Source organism: Macaca nemestrina, chromosome 14, assembly GCF_043159975.1.
Source record: "Macaca nemestrina isolate mMacNem1 chromosome 14, mMacNem.hap1, whole genome shotgun sequence".
Lineage (NCBI taxonomy): Eukaryota > Metazoa > Chordata > Mammalia > Primates > Cercopithecidae > Macaca > Macaca nemestrina.
The window spans coordinates 58269722-58288587 of record NC_092138.1 but is presented as its reverse complement, the minus strand read 5'-3'; the positions used below and the strand labels follow the sequence as shown (position 1 = coordinate 58288587).

General features: G+C 35.2%; 1 protein-coding gene across 12 annotated transcripts in view; it reads left to right on the top strand.

Moving 5' to 3' along the window:
- LOC105493874 (leucine rich repeat and Ig domain containing 2) overlaps positions 1-18866 on the top strand; it is a 1258361-nt gene that overhangs the window by 614361 nt on the left and 625134 nt on the right. The gene's annotated exons all lie outside the window — the stretch shown is intronic.

Sequence of the window (18866 nt, the reverse complement as noted above, 5' to 3'; positions counted from 1 at the left end):
TGACAGACTGGATTAAGAAAATGTGGCACATATACACCATGGAATACTATGCAGCCATCAAAAAGGATGAGTTTGTGTCCTTTGTAGGGACATGGATGCAGCTGGAAACCATCATTCTCAGCAAACTATCACAAGAACAGAAAACCAAACACCACATGTTCTCACTCATAGGTGGGAACTGAACAATGAGATCACCTGGACTCGGGAAGGGGAACATCACACACCGGGGCCTATCATGGGAAAGGGGCGGGGGGAGGGATTGCATTGGGAGTTATACCTGATGTAAATGACGAGTTGATGGGTGCTGACGAGTTGATGGGTGCAGCACAGCAACATGGCACAAGTATACATATGTAACAAACCTTCAGGTTATGCACATGTACCCTAGAACTTAAAGTATAATAATAATAATAATAAAAGACCTGGTATCTGATAGCACAACTGTGTAACTATAGTCAATAATAGTTTAATTTTAGATTTTAAAATAACTAAAATAATATAACTGGATTGTTTGTAACACGAAGGATAAATGATTGAGAAGATGAATACTTCATTTACTATGATTATTATGCATTGCATGCCTGCATCAAAGTATGTCATATACTCCATACATATATGCACATAGTGTGTAAAAATTAAATTTAATGTAAAAATTAAAAATTTCCCAGTAATAGAATAACTAGGTTTGTGGTAACGCTTGCATGGAGCACGTCTTGGCACCATTTTTTTAGCAGTGTGTGCTCATGCTTGTTTTGTGTCTCCATGTCTGGTGATCATTAGCATTTTTTAGCAATAAAGTATTTTTAAATAAAGGTTTTTACATTTTTAGACATAATGCTGTGACACAATATACATACAATATTATAGTGTAAACATAACTTTCATATGCACTGGGAAACAAAAAATTCCTGTTACTCACTTTTTTGCAATATTTGCTTTATTGAGGTGGTCTGGAACAGAATACACAATCTCTCCATAGTACGCCTTTATTACTATGTGCAAAAACACTGATAAATCTCAGAAACATGGTTAGTTAAAAGAAAGCATACCCAAAACCCAATGACATTGATATATATCAGGAACATTTGGAAGAACGTAATCCATATATATGAGTATATTCTATTTATATAAAATTCTAGAAAATGTAAAACTAATCTGTGGTGACAGGAAGCAAATCAGTGGTTCTCTCGTGTCATTTGGGGTATGCTGCTTTCAGGATTATTTCTCAGTGACACACTTGGAGAAAAAGTTCTTATGGAGCTGTTGCAAAGGGGTACGAGAAAACCTTTTGGAAAGCAGAAATGACCTGCATCTTGTGTTGTGGTATGACTCTATATGTCGAATTCATTGAAAATATTACTTATTGTATGTTAATGATACCTAAAAATTGACTAAGATAATTAAACTACTCATAATTTTATAGTTAGTGGTAATCACCATTAACACATTATATATTCTTATTCCTATGTACATATATACATTTTTATGTTACATAGTTTAAAATTGTTTTTATGTAGGATATTTGTTTTGAGCATTGCTGTATTTTCCACAACTTTCTTTAGAATAAACTCCTAATAGTGGAAGTACTAAACAGTAGTAATGTTTGAACTGTTTCAAAGTTTTTGACACATATATCCAAGTAAATTTTTAGACATTTCTTGCAATTTACCTTCCACTGTTTTTTGTTTTGTTTTGTTTTGTTTTTTTAACTTGATTTTAAGTTCAGAAGTATAAGTGCAGGTTTGTTACATAGGTAAACTCATGTCTTGGGGGTTTGTTGTACAGATTATTTCATCACCTAGGTATTACACCTAGTAACCATTAGTTGTTTCTCCTGGTCCTCTCCCTCTTCCCACCCTCCACCACAAGAACAGTATGTGTTGTTTCCCTTTGTGTATCTATGTGTTCTCATCATTTAGTTCCCACTAATAACAGAAAACATGTAGTATTTGGTTTTCTATTCTTCTGTTCGCTAAGGATAATGGCCTCCAGTCCCATCCTTTTATATTTTTAACTAAGAATTGCCTAGAACTGGTCATATATATTATCACTTCTGTCTTGGCTCTCTGTCCAATAATAGCCCATCTAGCAAACTGAGGTCCCTGCCTTGAAGGGTCATTGATGTATATTACAAACTGAGACTGCTTCCTTAGGTCCTCTTTAGGACCTAAGTATTGTTGCACACATTATTTTCATTATGAATTCCTTTGTCTTATGTATTAGATCTGAGTGATGATCTGTTACACATGATCTGAAGTATAAAAATGTTTCAAATTGAATCAGGCAAAGAGGATAATGAAATCACATGCTGAACAGTACTAGCTGGGAAAAATGAATACTTTAAAAACTATTGTTCAAGCTGTTATTTTAACTCTGCTTCTGATAAACACACTTTGGCAAAACCTTAGACAAATAACACAGTTTACTTTCCTCTCTTTTCCAGTATTTGAGTCCTAGTCATCTATCTTTCAGCTTGAATCACCTGGGAAGAAAACAATGCAGAGTATTTACCTCAGTTAGGACAATGCAGCACTTAGAGCTGTTGAAAACTCTGCAAACTTTCTCTGTGGAAAGAGCATTGCTGCAGCTGAATCAAACAATTTGCTCTTTGGGCATTGTAAATAGTGTGGTTATATGGCTGTACATGGACAAGTCTCTGAAGCAGAAACATATTAAGGTTTTTAGAGTGAGTTTAATGGACCATAACAATAATCCAAGTACAAATTTCTCAAGATTCTGGGCAGCATTCTATGTTTCAGTTTTTGTTGCCAATTTATGGAAACAAGTACATTTCTTATTCAAGAAACCAAACCGCCAAGACCTTTTTAAAAGTGATTACTTCACTCCTATAAGCTGTCATTACTTATTAATTTTGGCTTTGTGTTTCAAAGAAATTACTACCACTTTCAAAAATTGTGTAGTTGCAAATAGCACCAGTGAAACTGAACATATGAGAAGAAAACCTAGTAGACAGCATGGCCACACTGGCACCTCCAAGAACAGGGTAAAGAAATACAAGAAAGCCTAAACAACAATGAAATCAGCCTAAGCTCACATATTCACACCAGAACAGAATTCCTGAACTGCTTCTAAATCTATTTCTCTGACATACTTGGAGAAAATGTACTATTAGTTGAACACCAGTCACCTGCTAAATCATCGTGCTAAATTAATTACATTCAGTATCTTATTAATCCTTTCCAATAAGTCTGTAAAGAAGCGGCATAAGGAAATTGAGGCTCAGCATATATAGGTGGTTATCTGAAGCTCATCAGGAAGTGGTAGAAATAAAGTATTCCTTGATCTCTTTAAATCCCAAACTCCTTCTTTGTTTTGTCAAATCCTTCTAGTTTATAATTTTCAGGTTTCTTCTAACACACAGTAAAGTTAAATATGGCAGTCTTTAGAATCTCAGGATGATAAAGAAATAAGGGATAAAAGTGTCTTACATACATCAGCAATAGTATGATTCAGGTTAACTTAAAATGCTGAACATCATTCAATAATTCATTCACTAGCCATTTATATAAAACCCCTATATTTTAATAATTTCCATTGGGAAAAAAAAGTCCTTAGTATCTTACACTTAGGAGAGATATTATTACTCAATAAGAAGTCCTTTGTAAGACCTTATTGTAGTCCCTATTTTAACAAAAACACAAGGGTCTACCATTTATGAAGTGTTATTTTGCCCCGGGTACTATGCTAAACACTCAATTTATCTTGCCTCATTTAACTTCTAGTCCAAGTCTGACAGCTAGGTAGAATTATCTGCATTACAGTAACAAAAATTTTTTTAAGTTAATTCAGTCATTCAACAAATATTTAAGAAACATATTTTATGTGCCAGATACAGAAAGTATAGAAGTAAATAAAACAAAAAACAATAATATAAGGATATATTATTTTAGTAACTTGGTGTCTCCTTTAGACTGGTGAGATAAAAAAGTAACATTTAAGATGAAATCTGAAGGACAAAAAGGATGAACATTACAGATAGAACTAAAGTGGCTAGATCATAATGAGTAAGTAGGAGAATGTTATAGAAAGAAACTGAATATATAAGTAGGCCAAGATCAAACAGGTCAATGTCAGCCTGATGGAGGGATTTACATATTCGATTTATGATGAAGAATCACTAGAGAGTTATAAGCAGGAGAGTAAGTGGCAATTTATATTCAAAAATAACGCTCTGGATGCTGTTTGTTGAATGAATTGTATGGAGGAAAATTAGGAAGTTCTTGAAATGATTCAAGCATTATATGATGGTGGTTTGTATGTGGATAGTAATGGTAGAAAGAAAAAGAGGGAGAAGGAAACATACTTGCAGATGCTGATGATTGAATGTGTAGTGAGTTAGAGAGAAAAAAATAAAATAAAAAAAAGCTTAGATTTTAGGCATGATCACTGAGTATGTGGTGATGCCCCCTCTAATTGACATGGGGCAGAATAAAGGAGGACCAGGTTAGGGTTGGGGGAGCAAGGGTTCTGTTTTAGACTTGTCAATTTGGAAATCACTAATTTGCCCAAGGTTACTCAAATGGTTGCTCTAGAATTTAAGACCAGTTTTATCTCATAATAAAATCCTGAGCTCTTGAGCTCCTGCATCTTCACTAATATCCAGTTCCTAGCTGAAGGTCCTCAGCTCTTAAAACGTCATTAACTCAATGGTCATCCTATTTTATTTGCGAAAAGCTTCAACTTCAGTGATATCTTCACATCACTAGAGAAATGTTCATAATGAGTATATTTATACCATATTTTTTCACTTGTAAAGAACATTATCCAAAAAGCAATTGAAAGCGTGTAAAGGGGAAAGACATAAATAGAATTTTAGTCTTGCCCAGTCTTAGTTAATATGAAATACAGGTGTCCTATTAAAATTACATTTTTTTATTCTACTCGAAATTTTGTGTAAAGTTGTAATTATGAAAATAAAAAAAAGTAAAGATGAAAACAGGGATGAATTTGTCCTTTCAGTGTGAAAATACAGGGAGTAATTTCATTGGTGAGAACATATGAAAGTAGTCCCTGGGTTATTAATGACTTCAGGAATAATAAATTGGAAACATTCTTGGCCGGGCGCAGTGGCTCACGCCTGTAATCTCAGCACGCTGGGAGGCCGAGGAGGGCGGATCACGAGGTCCGGAGATGGAAACCATCCTGGCTAACACGGTGAAACCCTGTCTCTGTTAAAAATATAAAAAATTAGCTAGGTATGGTGGTGAGCGCCGGTAGTCCCAGCACTTTGGGAGGCCGAGGCGGGTGGATCACCAGGTCAGGAGATTGAGACCACGGTGAAACCCCGTCTCTACTAAAAATACAAAAAATTAGCCGGGCGCCGTGGCAGGCACCTGTAGTCCCAGCTACTCGGGAGGCTGAGGCAGGAGAATGGCGTGAACCGGGAGGCGGAGGTTGCAGTGAGCCGAGATTGCGCCACTGCACTCCAGCCTGGGTGACAGAACGAGACTCCGTCTCAAAAAAAAGAAAAAAGAAAAAGAAAAAGTGTATGCATGTATATGTGTCTATATGTATATGTGTGTGTGTATGTGTGTGTGTGTGTGTGTATATTCTTTAGATTAAACTAGCCGGAAAGAGGAGAAAAGTAGAAAGACGGATAGTCTTATAATGCTATAATCATGAAATTAATTAGTCTTCTTTTTGTCTTTAAGAAAGGTGTGAAAAGATGGTTTTAATATGTTATTAGCTATATCCTATAGCTCCATCTTTCGTAATTAATAGGACTTATTTTTTACTTCATATTCATGCCAGGGCTAATTTGCTACTAAAATAGAAAATAGGAGGCTCATAAATACTATATTGCCATAACATAAAGAAAGGAAAATACCTCTTAAATGGAAAATTGTCACAATTTTAGAAAAAATAAAAAATAAATGTATGCCAGTACTGGCCTAGTTTCTGTTTATAGTTGTGGTGAAAGACTCTTTTGGATCTGCTTTTGAAAGGGGAAACTTTAAAATATAAGTTCAAAACCCATACAGTTAACAAAACTCCAAACATCTCACTACATTGGAAAAAATCGTTCATGTAAGTAGAGATTGATTCTTAATTTCATTCTTTGTTTCTGGCCTAGATAACTGACTGTTGGACTGTCCAGTCCAAATGATTGCACAGTGTCCACATAGCTAAAAACAGTGCATTTGTTTCCAGTTCTGTCTGTTTTCATTAAACGGCAATAATCAGGGCAGGGAAGTACATTTCCATATGTGCAAAGGATGTTTATGACCAACGGAACTTCATTTCTGTGTGCCCTCATACACATTGCTCTAACTTGCAGAGATGCCTTGCAATTTTAGTAATGCATTATGGCAGTTCTGGTTGCTGATTACTTAAGGGCCTTTGTAGAAGGATGACCTCAACCATCTTTTGTCACCTTGAGACACATCACTTCACTCTGTTTGATAACAGCTGATGTGGGTCAGATGTAGCTCAAAGCCAAAGGGACTGACATTAAATGGGAATCTATTCAGAAAATATTTCACATGTGTGTATGTGTATGCATGCATATACAAGTAGAAAATCTTTCCTTTGCTTATTGTTGACTTATTAGAAGCAGTATATTTTGGTAACTAAAAGACTATAATTTTGTTCACATTGTGTTTTGACCAGCTGAACAAAAATATTTATAAGCATTTTAAAAATAAACTTTTCATTAAGGTATAACATATACCTGAAAAGGTACACAAATCATTAATATACAGCTTGATGAAATTTCACAAATTGAACATACCATGTATTAATAATCACATCCAGATCAATGGAACATTACTAGCCTCAATCACTCTGTCTCCTAATCAATAATCTTTCCTCCCTAAATATAATTTCTGTTTTGACTCCTGACAACTTAGAATAGCTTAGTTTCTCCAGTTTTTTTTTAATTTACATGAACTCATACAGTATATATTATTTTCTGCCTGCTTTTTTTCCCTCCTATTTACAAGATCTATCAATGCTGTTTAATGACATAATAGATTTTTATTTTCATCTTGATCCATTGATTAAAGTGCTGTGCAGAATGGTTTTAAAAAATTTATATGCCCCCAGACTGTCCCAAGAGTGATAGCTTTTTAATTACCTCACTAACACTGGGAAATTGTCAATGCTATAAAAATACCAATCCAGTGGACAAAATGCAATGGCATATATTAGTTTATTTCTATTTTTTATTTATTTGCTATTCATATGTATTTTATAAATCATCTGTTAATGTACTTTACCTTTGTTTTGCTGTTGTTATATAGGATTTTGTTAATTTTAATAATTTTGTATATTATGGGTTCAATGATTTAACGTTTATTCTAAAAATATTTATCGTGTGTCTACTTTGTGTCAGGGAATGTGCAGGCCACTGGGGATAAAATAATCATTGAGACAACATCACTGCCTTCATGTAGCTTATATTGCAGCCCTTTTCCTGCTATACTGAGCATTCTTCGAGTTTAAATCTGAGATGTGTTTATTGGACTTGCATAGGCATTTATATCCTGTTTTCTCACAAATGTGAAATGCAGCATTTAAATTACCTTGAATATACTAAGTGAATATTTAGAGTGTACATATCATTGGATTATCCATGGGTCCTCTAAGAAGTGGACAAATCAATGACTAAGATGTTCTAGGGATGAGCATCCCTGATTCCTTCTCAACATACACATTCTAGTATGGCAGAAGTGACATTAAATTTTCCTTTGGTCTCCCATGAGCAGGCAAATTAATTCCCCCATATAGAGTACAGAAAAAATTAAAATGTCCTCCCTTCATTTTATATTTTCCATACAAAGAAGATGAAATGTATAGTTTTGATGGCTATAACTTAAAGTTATATTTATTCAATATTAAATGAACTATGTGAGAAGCCTATAAGGTTGGAGGCTAATAGAAGCCTCTGCATCCTCTAGCACAGTAAACAAATTAACCCATTTCTTCTTTGTATACTATTCTTGCATCTGAATGTAGGGGTGACATCTGAGGAGTTAAAACCCTGACTTTAACATTAAAACCTGTACCCAGTAAATTAACTAGGCTAAGGTTATAATATGAGAAGCATGTCATTCCCATTGGCCAAGACCTTAATACATCCTGCATATTTCTATCATATCCTAATTTCCACTAGCCTAATAGACTTGAGGTGCAAATTAATTAACATTAAAAGTTACGACCTAAATTTCACTGATATATTTCTCTGCCTGCCTTCCAAATGAAATCTAGCTGCTTCTTTAAAGCCTATACAGTTACTTTTAGAAAGTATCTCTCACACTATCATCTGATTTCATGGATATTCATGTGATTTTCAATTTACATATGACATCCTCTGAGGTAAATATTGAGAAGAGGGATGCTAGGTTAATGTGAAAAAACCTTACCTACACTTTTTTTTTGTTTATGTTATTTATTAGAAAATCCTTTTGAAATAGACTTTATAAATTTAAGAAATTCATAATGATTTAGCTTTGATATTTTTCATTATTTTCACTAATGAAAAGCCTATTGACTTATATATGCATAGCACACTATTTTTATTCAGCTAGGAAACACATAGGTCTGGCTTCAATATCTATATTCTGTAATAAAAAATGATTTCATTATCGATGCTCTTGTACTTGTGTCCATTCAAAAGACAAATGTCTTCTGATACTTTTTAAAGAATATAGTAACTACCAAAGACATAGAGACTTTTAAGATATCATGCAGTTTCTTTGACCAAATTTGAAATAATGATCAAGAGAGGCATTTTCATTTATTATAAATTACCTAGTCCAGGCATCAGTAAACCATACTGCCTAAGTCAAATTATAGCCCTTTGCCTCTTTTAGAATGGCCCATGAGCTGAGAATAATTTTAAAATGTTTAAATAGTTAAAATAATACTTTTGATATGAAACATGATATGGAATTCAAAGTTGGGTATCCATGCATTTTGAATGTCAGTTCAAATTGTGGATATCCACAAGTATTTAAAATGTCCAGTGGACCACTGCTGCACTCATTCATAAACTTGTCTGTGGCTGATCTCTGATATTAACAAATAATTTAACTCTTTGAAATAGTCTTTTACATCCTATTCTGACTGACAAACAGAATCAGTCTTTGGCAGTATTATGAAGTTAGTTCTTATACTACTTTCTGCCTTACCCCCTTATGTGAGTATATTCCCACTAACTTCCCACCAGTAGTTCTTTCTGTAACCTCCCTATCCCACCAAAGATGGGTTCAACTTTATACATTCTAATATGGCAGAGGTGACATTATATTTATATTAAAATACAATCTTCTGACATACTACATATCAATATGTCAATATGTCTATAGGTAGGTAAATATGTGTGTGTGCATGTGCAGTAGGTAAAAAAATATATATGTATATATATCATATAGGTATATATAGGCAAATATATATGTTATATATATTTTATATAGAGGCAAATATATATGTACACACTACATATAAATATCTATAGTATATGTACCTATCTGTAGCTATATACATACACACACATACATAGATACATGTTTTCTATTATTTGTGTAGATAAATTTAGATAATACATATGTATAGTCATTTGTGATGTACTCATGTATACTAATATATATTTATATTATATATGATACATTATACATTATATATGATACATATTTATCACAAGAATGCTTCCCCACAAAAGAATCTGTATTAGTCCATTTTCATACTGCTATAAAGCATTGCCCAACACTGTTTAATTAATTTATAAAGAAAAGAGGTTTAGTTGACTCACAGTTCACCATGGCTGCAGAGTCTCAGGAAACTTACCATCATGGCAGAAAGTGAAGGGGAAGCAAGGTACCTTATTCACAAGATGGAAGGAAGGGGAATGAACACAGGAGGAACTACCAAACACTTATAAAATCATCATATCTCATGAGAACTCACTCACTATCATGAGAACAGCATAGGGGAAAACACCTCATGATTCCATTATCTCCACCTGGTCTCTCCCTTGATATGTGGGGATTATGGGAATTACAATTCAAAATGAGATTTGCATGGGGATACAAAACCTAACCATATCATTTCACCCCCTGGCTCCTCCAAAAATCTTATGTCCCTTTCACATTTCAAAACAAATCATGCCTTCTCAACAGCCTCCTAAAGTCTTAATTCATTCCAGCATTAACCCAAAAGTTCAAGTCCAAAGTCTCACCTTAGACAAGGCAAGTCCATTCTGCCTATGAGCCTGTAATGTCAAAATCAAGTCAGGTATTTCCTAGATACAATGGTGGTAAAGTCATTGCATAAATACACCCTTTCAAAATGGTAGAAGCTGGCTAAAACAAAGGGGCTACAAGCCCCATGCAAGACTGACATCCAGAGGGATGGTCAAATCTTAAAGCTCTGAAATGATCACCTTTGACTTCATGTCTCACATCCAGGTCATGCTGATGCATGAGGTGGGCTCCCACAGCCTTGGGCAGCTCTACCACTGTGGCTTTCCAGGACATAGCCCCACTCCCAGCTGATTCCATGGGTTGGTGTTGATTGTCTGCGGCTTTTCCAGGTGCACAGTGCAAGCTGTAGGTAGATCTGCCGTTCTAGGGTCTGGGGGATGGTGTCCGTCTTCTCACAGCTGCACTAAGCAATGTCCCAGCAGAGACTCTATGTGGGGCTCTGACCCTACAAACCTTTGATTGTAAAGTTTTAAATTTCATGCAATTGCCAGGATCTGTCATCTTAACAAACCGTGTTCTTGGGCTGGGTGTGTGATGTTTTATTAGATTGAGACTAGGTCATCTATGGAATGAGGGCACTTTATGAAGTGGGCCCTATTTCTCTTATCCTTTTGTACAGGGAGAAATATAGAATAGATAGAAACCGACCTGTATTGCTCCGGTCTGAACTCAGATCATATAGGACTTTAATCGTTGAACAAACGAACCCTTGATAGCTGCTGCACCATTAGGATGTCCTGATCCAACATCGAGGTTGTAAACCCTATTGTCGATATGGACTCTAGAATAGGATTGCGCTGTTATCCCTAGGGTAACTTGTTCCGTTGGTCGAGTTATTGGATCAATTATAGGTGTTGGCTCACTTTGGCTTGTGTAGTCTTAGCATAGGTTATTCGGAGGTTTAGTTATGCTCCGAGGTCACCCCAACCAAAATTTTCTGAGTTTCTCCTCAGAAAGTGGGTTTTTATTTTCTATCCCATTGTCAGGCTGCAAATTTTCACAACTTCCTGTCTTCTTCTGAGCCCTCCATACTGTTCCAACCTCTGCCTGTTAGCCAGTTCCAATGTTGCTTCCACATTTGAGGGTATTTTTATAGCACCATCTCACTGTCTGTGGTACCAATTTACTGTATGAGTTCATGTTCATAGAGCAATAAAGAAGCGCCCAAGACTGGGTAATTTATAAAGGAAAGAGGTTTCATTGACTAACAGTTTAGCATGGTTGGGGAGGCCTCAGGAAACTTACCATCACTGTGGAAGGCATAAGGGGAAGTGAGGCACCTTCTTAACAAGACTGCACAAAGGACAAGTGTCTAGGGAGTAGGGGGAGGGCTCCTTCTAAAACCATCAGATCTTGTGAGAACTTGCTATCATGAGAACAGCATAGGGAAAACTGCCTCCAGATTCAGTTATTTCCACTTGGTCTCCCTCTTGACATGTAGGGATTATGAGGATTGCAATTCAAGATGAAATTTGGATGGGGACACAAAGCCTAACCATATCAGTGTCCATGTTCTATTCCCAAGAACCTAGGAGTATATTATATGGCAAAAGAGACTTTGAAGATGTGAGTAAGGTGAAGAACCTTGAGATGCAGTAAGTATACTTATTATCTGTATGTGTCCAGTGAAGCCATGAGTCTTTAAAAGCAGAGAAGCTGCATCTAAAGTGCCAGTCCTTGTCAAACTGTGTCAAATAATCGAAAAGGGGGAATATTTTCAAAATAATTTTACACAGCATTACCCTGATACAAAGCTAGACAAGAACACTAGAAGAAAATGAAATTGCAGTTCAATATCCCTGAAGAACATAGATGCAAAAGTCCCTAACAAAGTACTGGCAAACCACATTTAACAACACATTAAAAGGATATTTACTATGATCAAGTAGATTTTGTCTCTGGGATGCAAGGATAATTCAACACACAAAAATGAATAGATATGATGCATGATGTTAAAAGAATGGAGGTTAAAATCATATGATTATATCAATAGATGTAGGAAAATCATTTGTCAAAATTCAATATCCCTTCATAATAAAAACTCTCAACAGAAAGACAAGAAATAACAAATGTTAGTATAGAAGAAGGAACCCTTGCAAACTCGTGATAGAAATATAAATTGGTACAGCTATTATGGACAACAGTATGCAGGTTCTTCAAAACATTAAAAATGGAACTATATGATTCAGCAATTCTACTTCTAGATATATAACAAAAGGAAATAAAATAAATATCCTGAATAAATATTCTGCATTCCTATTGCAGCACTATTCATGATCGCCAGATATAGAATCAGCCTTCATGTTTATCAACAGATGAATGGATAAAGAAAGTGTGGGCCACTGGCTCATCCCTATATTCCCAGCATTTTGGGATGCTGAGGTGGGAAGATCACTTGAGCTCAGGGGTTGGAGACCAGCCCACACAATATAGCAAGAACTCATCTTCACCAGAAATCAAAAAATTAGCTGGATGTGGTGACACAAGCCTGTAGTCTCAGCTACTCTGAAGGCACAGGCAGAAGGATGGCTCAAACCTGGGAGGTGGAAGCTACAGTGAGCTCTGATTGTCCCACTGCACTGTATCACAGGCAATAGAGACCCTGCCTTAAAAATAAAACAGAAGGCCGGGCGCAGTGGCTTCACACCTGTAATCCCAGCACTGTGGGAGGCCGAGGCGGGCAGATCACGAGGTCAGGAGATCAAGATCATCCTGGCTAATACGGTGAAGCCCCATCTCTACTAAAAATACAAAAAGTTAGCCAGGCATGGTAGCAGACGCCTGTAGTCCCAGCTACTCGAGAGGGTGAGGCAGGAGAATGGCGTGAACCCGGGAGGCGGAGCTTGCAGTGAGCTGAGATCCGGCCACTGCACTCCAGACTGGGCGACAGAGCGAGACTCTGCCTCAAATAAATAAATAAATTAATTAATTAATAAAAATAAAAAAAGTAAAAAAGAAAACGTGACATTCATATGGAGACACAGACACACACACACATATGCAATGAAATATTATTTATGAAGAAAGAAATCCTGTGGTATGTAACAACATGAATGACTCCGGAAGACATTATGCTAAATGAAGTAATCCAGGAACAGAAAGAACAAACTACATGATTCTACTTATATATGAAATCTAAAAAAAGATGAGTTTGTAGAAGCAGAGAGTAGAATGGTATTTGCCATGAGATGAGGATGGGGTGCGAAATTTAGAGAGATATTTCTCCAAAGGTAAAAAAGTTTCAGTTACGCAGGATGAGTAAGTTCTGGAGATCTGATGTACACCCTGGTGCCTGTAGTTAGTGATACTATATTGTATGCTTGAAATATGCTGAGAGGGCCAGGCGTGGTGGCTCACGCCTGTAATCCCAGCAGTTTGGGAGGCCGAGGTGGGCGGATCACAAGGTCAGGAGATCGAGACCATGGTGAAACCCCGTCTCTACTAAAAATAGAAAAAATTAGCCGGGCGCAGGGGCGGGCGCCTGTAGTCCCAGCTACTCGGGAGGCTGAGGCAGGAGAATGGCGTGAACCCAGGAGGCGGAGCTTGCAGTGAGCCGAGATTGCGCCACTGCACTCCAGCCTGGGCGACAGAGCGAGACTCCGTCTCAAAAAAAAAAAAAAAAAAAAAAAAAAAGAAATATGCTGAGAGAGTAGATATTCAGTGCCCTCACATCACATACACACACACACACACACACACACACACACACACGATAATATTGTGAGATGATGGATGTTAATTAGCTTGATTGTGGTAATGATTTCTCAGGGTATACATATATCAAAACATCACATTGTACATCCTAAATATATACAATTTTTTCATTGTATACAGTTTGTCAATTATACCTCAATACAGCTGGAAAAAGTATTTTCCCCTTTAAAGATATTTCGACCTTCATCTGGTAATGTATTTGAAGACAAAAAGAATAGAACCTTTCTTCAAAAACGCCTTTGATCACATCTGATGGTGTGTGAGTTTACTACTGTTATGTCAGGAAGCTCTACAGTAGGCATAATAGCATCTGCCTAAAATAATTTTGTTGGCATATTTTACCCCAAATATTTATTGCGTCTGGCTTTTGATGGGTAATTAAGGATATGGCATGTTTTTCTTAGTATTATTTTATAGTATTAGAATACAATTGAGATTGCAAAGGAAAAAATAAAATGTTAGAGATCTGCCATATAAAAAGGTTAAAAGTTACTCAAGATTTGGATAAAGTGATTACTTGACTAACCAAATTTAGAGTTCACACAACGAGTGTTACACCTTCTGCCCATTTTCTGCCATTCTGTATGTGACTTAGTTTTTTTGTTCTGTTATCCCAAAATATCTGAGACTGGTTTATTTATAAATGATAGAAATTCATTTCTCACAGTTCTGGAGGATGGGAAGTCTAAGATCAAGCAATTGGCAGTTGCAGTATCTGTTGAAATCCTGGTCTCTGCTTTCAAGATGAAGCCTTGAATGCTGTGTTCACAGGCAGTGGAAGGAACAGAGGGGCAGAAGGGCAAACCTAGTTTTTTCCAGCCTTTTCATAAGGTAATTAATTCCCTTCAGGGCCCTGCCCTCATGACTTCATCACCTCCCAAACACCCCACCTCCTCATATTAGTACATTGGGGATTACATTTCAACATAGGAATTTTCATAGACACTTTCAGACCAGAGAAATATGTGCCTGTGATAATTGGAGGAAGTGAAATAAATTGCTTTTCAGTTTTCAAAACACAGAAAATCTTGCTCTTGCATTGATATTAGTAACCTGATAAAAACAATATTCCTGCCTTCATTTACTCTTGTCTATTCATATTTTAAAAGTGTAGGTAAAAATAGTTAACAGTAAATATATTTTGATTTTAAACACTTTAGAAATAGTCTTTTATTTCAAAAGTAAAACAGGTTTTTTTGTAAAAAGAATTCAAGCTATTGGAGAATCATGTCATATAAACAGAAGTTTTTGTCTCTGCCTCTCTCTACCTTCCACTGGAGTAACCACTATTAACACTTTGGTATGTGTCCTTCCAGATCTATTTAAAGGGTATTATAAAAATAATATGTTGTTCTTCATTTTGCTATTTACATTTAACAATACATGATAATATGTCTTCCCATGTCAGATAGATGGATATAAAGCAATCTTCTTAAAGGTGCCACATATTTTATGTGGACATATCATGCTTTATTTAGTCATTTTCATACTGAAGGACTTTTAGAATTTTCCTAGGGTTTTGTGTTCACTAATTTAAGGTATGGCGTAAGAAACACTCATATGTGCAAAAATTTTAAGATAAATATGTATGAAAAATAATCGTTTGAAAGAATATGCAACTGACATTTTGACAGACAAAATTGCTCTTCAAAGACTTTTCTAAGTTACATTCCTATAATCAATGTATGAGATTGTTCATTATCTTATCTCAAAATGAGATAAGACATTATCTTATCTCTGCATTGTGTACATCTATATTTTATTATTTAATCTTATGTGAATATATCATTTAATTGTTTTTGTTATTTTTTTTCTGATTTAAAAGAGGATTCACCAAATTTTCCAGTGTTTATTGGTCGTTTGTATTTCTGCTTTCATGAATTGCTTACCTATATACTTTTTTCAACTAGAAGTCTTTGGGGAAGTTTGCTTTTTATTACTGATTCATATGAGCCATTGATATATGATTTGACTTATTTTTGAGCTGAAAATTTTCTCCAGCTGTCACATATGTTAGAACATTGTTTGAAGTGTGTTTTCACCCACCATATTATTATCAACTGTTTCAGTATTTTATAATTATATATTTTGCATCCTTGCTAGAAAGGACATACCCAACCAAAGATTCTAAAATAAGCATTATTTTACTTTCCTCAAATATTTTTATAGTTTTGTAAAAAAAAAAAAAAATACATACACACACACACACACACACACACACACATATATATTTAGCTCATTAATCCATATTGGATTTTCAAATATTGTCTTTAGATGGCTGATGTACATGTTCTAGATTCCACAAAAGTAAAAATAATGTTTTAGGTATATGGACATGTGTGACTCTGTTGAATTTTGAAATAGCCTTGAAGCTATGTAACTATTTCAAGAACATTTTTCTGCCCCAAATGTTTTACCAAAATCTACCCATAAACCAAAATGAAGAGCAAAATATATATCTCCCGCTTTTAAAAAACAGGAATGTACAAATGAACTCAATTAAATAACACAAATTATAAAATGAATATGCTGTCTGGGCGCGGTGGCTCAGGCCTGTAATCCCAGCACTTTGGGAGGCCAAGGAGGGCGGATCACGAGGTCAGGAGATCAAGACCATCCTGGCTAACACGGTGAAACCTGTCTCTACTAAAAATCCAAAAAAAAAAAAAAAAAAAAAAAAAATTAGCCAGGCGTGGTGGCACGTGCTTGTAGTCCCAGCTACTGGGGAGGCTGAGGCAGGAGAATGGCGTGAACCTGGGAGCCGAGATCCTGCCACTGCGCTCCAGCCTGAGCGATAGAGCAAGACTCCATCTCAAATAAATAAATAAATAAATAAATAAATAAAAATAAATAAATAAATAAAAAAAGCTAAATGACCATCTACTTTTTCATAGCTTGTAGAAAGCAAGGAATGATATAAATGAAATCTGAACTACATCCATGGTTTGAAAGAAAAGTTACCTGTGTACCATGCTTCTCTCTAGCTAAAATGATACAGTTTGTTTTAGCTTAAGGAATGTTGAACAAACGATATTTCATTTTGAAAAAGGCCTACCCTACAATAATACTAGATATTTTAATCTAAGAAGCACTCACCAAGATATTGAAAATTTGCATGGACCAAAAATACCTATTAAACTTCAAAAAACCTAGTTCTCAATTTTTCTGTTTTAAAAAGCAGAACCTTCTGCTATTTATGCACATAATAACCTGTATGAATGCATGCAAAGATGGCCTTGCCGGGGCGTTATGTAATGAAATATTTTAGAAAACAGTTTTAGAAACAGAATTGTTAAGAATTGGAAGAGACTGTAGAGATTGTCTAGAATGTATTCAATCTTAAGTTCAAACTCGTTCTTTTTTTTTTTTTTTTGGAAAAACAGTATCCATTCCAGAAAAGAAATGTATTTTTAATAAAAGATTCATTATTATAAAGAGCCTTACCATGTCAATGTGTTCTAAAATAAAGTATCTTAAAAATAATTTTAGGGAAAATGTTAGAATATCCCCAATCATACCATAGAATGAGAATATAAGAAAGATAGTACTAAGTTTTATTTTTATCTTTCTACAGAATGTAATTAAAAAGTATAATTTGTGAAAAGAATATTACTTCAGCAGTTGGCATATGGAAATCCCCACTGCAATATTTCTAATTTGATGATTGTCCAGATTAGATCATAAATTAGAAACATATATGCAAACCATTAATTTTTTTTTACATTATGATTTCTTACCATGCATGCTGTAATGCAACTGGAATGTTTTATTTTCATATCTTCTAAGATTTCTAGGCAATACCAGTTGTTTGGTGTTTCTGAAACCCCTCTTTCTTTGGGGAATAGTTCTTCTCCTACTCTGTGGTTCTGATTGGCCCATCATGTTGTTCCATCCCTTTACCCAACCATAGTGATTGCTATAAGGAGTTGACCCATGACCAGCTAGGATTAGTAAGGGTATTTCAGTCAGATTTGAGACATGAAAGATGGGAAATTTTTGGTCTCTTTTTCTTTAGAATTGGTTAGCTGTAAGGTGAAAGGCAGGCTGGCTGGTGGTCATCATTCTGATCATGTGAAGAAACTTTGTCTATAGAATGAGAGAATAAGAGCAACTGACAAGCTGGACATGAAGATGTAGCAACAGAGTGAAAGTTCTATGGCATACTTTGGAGTGAAGCAGTTTAAGACTTAAATATTAGTAAGCAAATGATGTCTACCTTTTTGCTCAAGTTAGTTTGAGTTCTATTTTTAGCATTCTAGCTTCTGTGAGTAGGAAAAAGATATGAATAGGAACAAATATAAACTCCTGTATATTCCAATATGATAAAACCAATTTATGATGAGAATGCCACTGTCAAAACCTCTGCATTGTACAATTCCGATTTGTCTTCATGATGACTTCTTTTGGTCAGCAACTTTTAGGACTGAATGAAGGTGTCAGTATCAATCAATCCTTCAACATTATTAAGGTTTAATTATTTACTTGCTTTTTAAATCAAGGTTTAGTGTTTTTCTTTCTGGTCACCAATGGATCATTATGTACTTAGTCCACTTTGAGAACCATTGCTTTATAAGACAGTTCCTTGCAATCTCAGAATACCAAGACAGGTATTTCACACATTTCCTTCGGATATTTTAAAGACTTTACTGAATGTTTCAATTGATTTCCTGTAAATGTATTCTAATTATTCATTGGAACAAATAAGGAGCTCCTAATAAATGAAATGTAAATATGTTTATATGAAATATGCCAATTAATATTTTGGTTTTTGTCAGAACACTTGTCAGAACAAATTAGTTCATTGTACAATTTGATGAAAATATTTGAACATCTGTATAATCCTCCTATTCCGCTTACTCGTTTTATGACTCAATTTTACATAATTGCATGCATAGTATTTGTCATAGTGGTTTTCACTATAAGGATGAT